This window comes from Nesoenas mayeri (assembly GCF_963082525.1).
Source record: "Nesoenas mayeri genome assembly, chromosome: 14".
Lineage (NCBI taxonomy): Eukaryota > Metazoa > Chordata > Aves > Columbiformes > Columbidae > Nesoenas > Nesoenas mayeri.
This window is the reverse complement of record NC_137556.1, coordinates 129,333-136,961: the sequence shown is the minus strand read 5'-3', so window position 1 is coordinate 136,961 and position 7,629 is coordinate 129,333. Positions and strand designations below refer to the sequence as shown.

Here is a 7,629-nt window from a genome sequence, read left to right as displayed (position 1 = left end):
GAGATACTGTTTAGGTTTTGACCTTGAAGTTTGTTCCTGCTGTCTCATATGAATTGAACCTCAGCCAATCCTGTTACATTTCTTGAGCTGGAGGGGATCCCTCTCCGGCTGGCCCTGCCCTGGGCACATCCCAGAGGGCAGCGCCAAGAGGAGTGCCCATGAGAGGCTGCTTGGCCCTTCGTCTGCCGTACCCCTTCGTCAGCCTTGCGTACAAGTGTTGTGACATCTGGTCTGTACGTTCCTGATGCCTGCCTTGCCTCTTCTTAATGCCTTCCAATAAGAGATAATTGCTGGCTAGTATCAATATTTGCAAAGAGATTTACAAGCTATTCCAATATTTCACTGTAGTTATTTTAAGAAAACCAGCCTAACTTCTCACCTAATCTGCTGCAGCCTCAGCTCAATACTTGTCCTAGGTTGGATCGACCCCTTTAGCACAGCAGCACTTTAACTGCATTTCTTTCCATTTTAGGTTTGCAGAACAGGCAATTTTCTTCTTTTTCTGCATCTTTGCAATCATGCTCTTCTCCAGGGATCCCAAATTCATTCCAGGTTGAGCAAGCTTGTTTGCACCGGGGTAAGACTTTATTTTCATTGCACTGTCATATTTTTCAATAGGCTTTCCAAGTCATTGAGATTCTGGGGTTTCTCATTGTATCGCTTAACACTATTGCTCAGGTTTCCTGGAATAAATTAAGCTGAGCTTTGAGAAGCAGAGCCAGCTTTATTGTTTCTTTCTCTTGGAGGAGGTACATGAAACCCAGTGGGAAGTTGTCACGTGTGTATCTGAGGCCATCCCTAGGGTTTTAATGTTGAGAATGCTGTTTATAGGTACATTTGCAGTGAAATACTGAACTCTTTATGCACTGGAGGTCTGGAGGCTGAAGATGGATGGCAAGAGCTCATCCCTTGTGCTATCCTGTCTGTTTGATGAGTTTGTCTCCCTTGTGCCATCCATACCTTGGGAGGATGAATGGATATAGCAGTTGGTGTGAGAGGGGGTGGTGTTATTTCTTAACGTAAGAGACCTTCATTTTATTTTTCAATAAAACCTAGCTTAATAAATGATTCCTTAATACAGCAAAGTAATTATAGACTTTTTCCTCATCAGTTAATAGTTCCTTACAATCAAAAACATGCTTAAGCTCTTTACTGTATGGAGCTTGCCTTTCACCATATAGTCTGATCGTTTTCCAAAGAGGTCTGGGCTCTGCATTCCTTCTTCCTTGCAATGAGCTGGGGAAATTTGTCCTCGCAACCCGTCATGGACTGACCACAATTCCCCAAGCAAAACAGTCAGAGCATCAGTGTGGTGGGGATTAGATCTTGGTGTTTACATTTGCAGAGCAGTTTTCTAGGGGTTTCAAAGCCCATCTTAGAAATGCAACTCGACAGGGAATTAAAAAGAAAAGAACTGTGAACAATGAATCTTGTTCAAACCTGATGGAAACTTGTGATCTTCTTTTGTAAATCCCTGTTCTCATAAACTTTGTTGTTTTACAGGCTTTTTCTTACCAGTGTTTCTGCTGTTTTTGGACAGGTTTATCTCAGATGCGGTTACTGGAATCACCATTGTGATTATTTTGTTCTTCTTCCCTTCGCAAAAACCTTCCTTCAGGTGGTGGTTTGACCTGAAAGGTGGGTAGGGGGCCCCTCCGGGCGGGACTGTGCGCTCACCTGTGCGCTGGTGGGCCGGCACAGAGCAGGAGCCAGCGCTGCCCCACCCCGGGCCCGCGCGAGCCCCGCAGCTGCCCCGGCGGGCTGCAGCACCGCGGGCTGGAGGGGCGGTTGCACAGAGGGTCTTTCCCTGCAGTGCCAGGAGAGGTTCGGTAGCCGCTGCCCTGCTGCTGGTTGCAGGAGTGACTCAAATGCTCACACAGCTGTCAGAGATAACGCTCTGGTGGGCTGAAGGAAACTGAAATCAGTGTTGCTTTGCTGACTGCGAAGCAGAGGTTTGGTTGCTGACTCCCAAACAGCTCCTGTCCCTCAGGTGGGAGCAGGAACCTCCCAGAGGGCAGAACTGGGCGAGTTATCCATATTCAGAAATAACGGCCCTTCCTCAGTCCCTAGAATGACTCAGAATGTAAACTCCTAGTGCCCAAACTCACCAGCAGGTTCTGGTACCAGGAGTCTTCTTTTGTGGTCTTGAGTTTCTCTTTTCGAGTAGCAATGAGATACAAATTGTAATTCATAAGCCACTTGGTGTTAATGTGGAGATGCAGCTGATGAAGGCCCTTCATGGATGATGCAGCACTGCCCAGGGTCTGTGGGAACAAAATACCAGTTACTGCTGTTGCTCTGATTCATGCACACTTGTCATGTTGTTCATATGCAGGAAGATGTTGAACCAGCTCCTCTGGGTAAAAGAGGTGTGCCCTTGTTCAGCAGAAAATTGCAGTCCCATTAGTGCATCCTTCCATATGACAGGGCTCACTTCACCATGAATGGGCTCTTTGCTATAAAACTTGCTGGCTATTGAACAGCAAGTGGAGAATTAATAATATCTTCATAATTCAAATGTTAGAAAATTTCCTCCTTCCACAGACTACCATCTGTTGAAGATAATGTTTGTCTGTTACAGAGAAAAAATTAACCTGATATTAAATGTTCCCTCAAGAAAGCCTCAAAGAAATCTTGAAGTTCTAGAATTTATTTATTTATTTATTTATTTATCTATTGTAAGATTTGATGTTAACTTAAATGGTCTCTTGATTGTCTGCCTTAAGAGCTTCCATATGTATATTTTATCAGCAACTCATGTTTAGTAAGCTCCAGCCCTGGTGTCAGGTCCATGAGCTCGTTGTATCAGATGATGACTGACATGGTCCTCTTTGGATGGGTGTTTGACGTGAGGGTTTTTTTCTTCATTTAGCACCAAACACGGAGATGCAGCCCTTGTTGACTTGGAGGAAGGCCCAAGAGACGGTGCCCTGGAACATCATCTTGCTGCTCGGAGGAGGCTTTGCCATGGCCAAGGGCTGTGAGGTGAGACCTGCTGCAGACACTACGTTGCAGTCATCCTGTCTGACGGAGTTGGATCTTATCAGAGTGTCATTTGGGTTCTTGTTTGCCTCTGGGAGATTTGCATCTACAGGGTCACAGCTCCTGAAGGACGTGTTTTGCAGCTCCAAGTCATGATGTTATGGAGCAGATAACTAAGGAGGTTAAGACATCTTGCAGCTCCTTTCAAACTGCTTGTTGTTACACACCTTGAGGACACTTCCCACAGGTGCTTGTGTGGGTCAGTGAAGGTTGTGTGTAATTTGCAGTTCTAGGAGGGATCCATTTATGTTCAGGGAGGCGAGAGCTTTGCTCTCCAGCTTGTTTGTTTTCCCTTTCTGCAGGAGTCTGGTTTGTTTGTCTGGATAGGAGGCCGCCTGCATCCCTTGGAGGGCGTACCACCGCCTGTGGCTGTCATCCTCATCACAACTGTCATCGCCTTGTTCACGGAGTTTGCCAGCAACACGACCACCATTATCATCTTTCTGCCTGTCTTGGCAGAGCTGGTAAGGTAGTCCAGCTGTTCCTCTGCTCTGTCCTCGCCTTGCTCCTTGCATGGGCAGGTTTTGTTGTGTCTGTGCTGGGACAAGTGCCATATGGTTCTCCTGTTCCTGGGCTTTGGGCACTTTGAAATTCTGGAGAGCAACAAAGCAAGTACCTGTAGCATAACGTGAACACAGAAGGATAATAACCCTTCAGATGTTGTTGGAGAGATATGTGATTATTTATCACAGAGTGTGGGGTAGGGCTTTGCATAGTGTAGGAGCTGTTTGCATTCCTTTATATATCTGCCTATGACTCCAAATCTGCAAGGTACATTTTATGTTCCCTTCTGTTTTTCAAGGCCATTCGTCTGAAAGTAAATCCCCTCTATTTAATGATACCAGGAACTATAGGATGCTCCTACGCATTCATGCTGCCAGTCTCAACACCTCCTAACTCAATTGCATTTTCTTCTGGACACTTGATGGTCAAGGATATGGTGAGTCAAGTTCTTTTAGATACAGAAAATGCTGAAAACAATCAGCCTGAGTGTTAAAAATGGTAATTTTCAGAAGTGTTACCAGTTCAACTTGTGCTCAAGTGAAAAGGCTGAAGTCTAATGCCGTTCTCGGCAGTATTTGAAGGCACAGATACGCAGAAAGAGCCTGTATAAAGTCTGGCCCTTTGAAATTTGGAGCCACTGTGGCTCCAAATGGTGACAAAGCTGGTCTTGAATGTGCTCAGCATCTCCCAGACCCTGCTCCTGTTCCTGCCCATGGCAGCAGCTCAGCTCTCATAGGTTTCTAGATGCAGGAAAAGTTCCCCAGCGCAGAGAAATCTTATGAGTAAAATTAGGCTCAGTCCCAGCTCCTGCTCACATTCCTGAGGCTAAACAGATGGTAATGTTTTTGATGGATCAAAGCTTGGTAAGCATCTGCAGAATGGCCTTTGGCTTAAGAAAACCCACTTAAAATGTTGCTAAAATTAGCGGCAATTAAGCCTTCAGTTTTTAAAATGTTTATATTCAAATACCTTCATGCTTCATGGGCTGTAGATGTCCAGTCTAAACAGTTGTCTTTGTGTTTCTTTTGTAGGCAAGAACTGGGTTGCTCATGAATCTTATGGGAGTTCTGCTGCTTAGCTTGGCTATGAACACATGGGCCAAGAGCATCTTTCAGCTGGGGACCTTCCCTGTATGGGCCAATATCCATGCACAAAATGACACCTCACTCTCGACAGCTGTAGAAAATGTCACTTTAAGTGCGCTAAATAAAGTATGAACAAAGCCATCCCTGGGGAAGGACTCGCTCACTTAGGATTTGGGCACTGGAATCATCAGAGTATGCACAAGAGGAAAGCCATGTGGCTGCTCACACTGTATGGGACCCCCGGTTTCATTTTATTTTTAGAAATACTGGTCAGTGTCACGACATCCATTTGCTATTTTCTCTGAAGATCTTTCTCCACCTTCCACAGGTACCAATCAGACTCTCCCAGAGTCGATCTGCTGTGGGTGGTTGTTAACTGGACAGCCCTGTAAGCGTCAGGCAGCTTTGGGTAGATGCCTCTGCCCCACGAGAGCTAGTGAGCTTTGCTGCTCTAGCTTCTGATACCCTGCCTCATTTTGGAGGGGGGAGACAACTGGATTCGTTATGTGCAACCCAGTGTGAGTGAGTGTATCGGAACCTGGCCGGGCAGTGCAGTTGGGTGCTTCTGACAGGATGTGGAGGTTGGGGGTCTCCTCACCATCTCATGAGTAATTTTCTCATGAAGCGATGATTCAGATGTGTTGGTAGGACTCAGTGCATTACTCCCTGCTTGGGAAACAGGAAGACAACAGTTTGTTTCCAAACTCATTCCATGTTTTGGAAACCTGGGACAGTAATTGCTACCTGGTTCTTTGCGCTGAGTACACAGACGGGTGTTTGAGACCATATTAATTTCTGATGTAACTTTGGACGTGGCCAGTGTTTCACCGTTGGTGAATGAGGCCAGTCAGGTTTGTGAGATTCACTTGTGAGTCACAGGTCAGTGGACAACTTGCCTTGGAATATCATTGACATTTCCGAAAAACAGGCTTTGATTCTTAACATCTTTCAAAATCACATTGCTTGGGTACTTTCAATGAAAGCATTGCACATAGACTGTGATTTTAGTCACCACTTTATCTGATTTATATTATTTCCTGTAATAATCTAAAATATTTAATTTAAAAGATCAGTCATTTGAAATAGATGGATTGAATGATAAAGGGTCTGATTCTTGGTTTAGGGAAGGTGTATGACTGGATCTCTGTGCTGGGAGAGATTTCTCTGACAGTGTAAACTGACGGAACTGGCAAGACAGACTGGCCCGGGGCAGGGACCCAGCACATCTCCCATAGCCCAGCTGGGAGAGCGGGCAGGGCGATGCTCACCAGCCGCAGATGCTGCTGCGGGGGTTACCCCCGGGCTGCGTGGGAGGTGGAGACTTGTGGCGTTTGAACTGAAACCACCAAAACCAATTGAATGTGGAACTCCTATCAGTCAAGTTTAAAAAATAAAAAAAAAATCCTAATGTTCAACAAAATCCTCAGCGATTGTGGAAAACATACAATAAAGCACAGTTGTTAGCATGTCACATCGTCCTGTTTGCGCTGTAGGCTGAGAGGAGAAAAGCAAAGCCCAAGCCTTCCCCGCCCTTAGCTTCACCCCCTGATGTGGGCAGTGGTTCCCCGGGAGGAGCGGGGCGGCAGCGGGGTCTCCCTCCGAGTCTGAGCCAAAACGGAGCCTTGTTACGCAGAGGAGTAACAACACTGGAAAGGCTCCCAGCCCAGTGTGTCAGGGCTGCTGTGCTAAAGAGGTGCGGCCCCGGCAGTTGGCTTTGCTGGGGACACCCCGTCTCACTCCGGCCGAACTCGGCTCACCGGCCGGCCTCGGTTCTCTCCGGCCGCGCTCGGCTCTCTCCGGCCGCGCTCGGCTCGCTCCGGCCGGCCTCGGTTCTCTCCGGCCGGCCTCGGCTAACTCCGGCCGGCCTCGCTTTTTTCCGGCCGGCCTCGGTCCTCTCCGGCCGCGCTCGGCTCGCTCCGGCCGGCCTCGGCTCGCTCCGGTCGGCCTCGGTTGTCTCAGGCCACGCTCGGCTCGTTCCGGCCGGGCTCGGCTCTCTCCGGCCGGGCTCGACTCTCTCCGGCCGCGCTCGGCTCGCTCCGGCCGGCCTCGGCTAACTCCGGCCGACCTCGCTTTTTTCCGGGCAGCCTCGGTTCTCTCCGGCCGCGCTCGGTTCTCTCCGGCCGCGCTCGGCTCGCTCCGGCCGGGCTCGGCTCTCACCGGCCGGGCTCGGCTCTCTCCGGCCGGGCTCGGCTCGCTCCGGCCGGGCTCGGCTCGCTCCGGCCGGGCTCGGTTCTCTCAGGCCATGCTCGGCTCTCTCCGGCCGGCCTCGGCTCTCTCCGGCCGCGCTCGGCTCTCTCCCGCCGGGGTCGGCTCACTCCGGCCGGCCTCGCTTTTTTCCGGGCAGCCTCGGTCCTCTCCGGCCGGCCTCGGCTCTCTCCGGCCGGGCTCTGCTCGGTCCGGCCGGGCTCTACTCTCTCCGGCCGGGCTCGGCTCGCTCCGGCCGGGCTCGGCTCGCTCCGGCCGGGCTCGGCTCGCTCCGGCCGCGCTCGGCTCTCTCCGGCCGCGCTCGGCTCGCTCCGGCCGCGCTCGGCTCACTCCGGCCGCGCTCGGCTCGCTCCGGCCGGCCTCGGTTCTCTCCGCCCGGCCTCGGCTCGCTCCGCCCGGCCTCGGCTCTCTCCGGCCGGCCTCGGCTAACTCCGGCCAGCCTCGGTTCTCTCCGGCCGCGCTCGGCTCGCTCCGGCCGGGCTCGGCTCACTCCGGCCGGCCTCGGTTCTCTCCGGCCGCGCTCGGCTCGCTCCGGCCGGCCTCGGCTTTCTCCGGCCGGGCTCGGCTCGCTCCGGCCGGCCTCGGTTCTCTCCGGCCGGGCTCGGCTGACTCCGGCCGGGCTCGGTTCGCTCCGGCCGGGCTCTACTCTCTCCGGCCGGCCTCGGCTCGCTCCGGCCGGTCTCGGCTCTCTCAGGCCACGCTCGGCTCTCTACGGCCGGGCTCGGCTCTCACCGGCCGGGCTCGGCTCTCTCCGGCCGGGCTCGGCTCTCTCCGGCCGGCCTCGCTTTTTTCC

General features: G+C 51.4%; 1 long non-coding RNA gene across 1 annotated transcript; it reads left to right on the top strand.

The window, feature by feature from the left end:
- The first annotated feature begins 513 nt into the window (after nucleotides 1–513).
- On the top strand, nucleotides 514–3,093 carry LOC308045918. The gene is made up of 3 exons (XR_013922832.1): nucleotides 514–577; nucleotides 1,541–1,638; nucleotides 2,873–3,093. It is a non-coding gene; the product is annotated as an uncharacterized lncRNA (long non-coding RNA).
- Nucleotides 3,094–7,629: the final 4,536 nt, after the last annotated feature.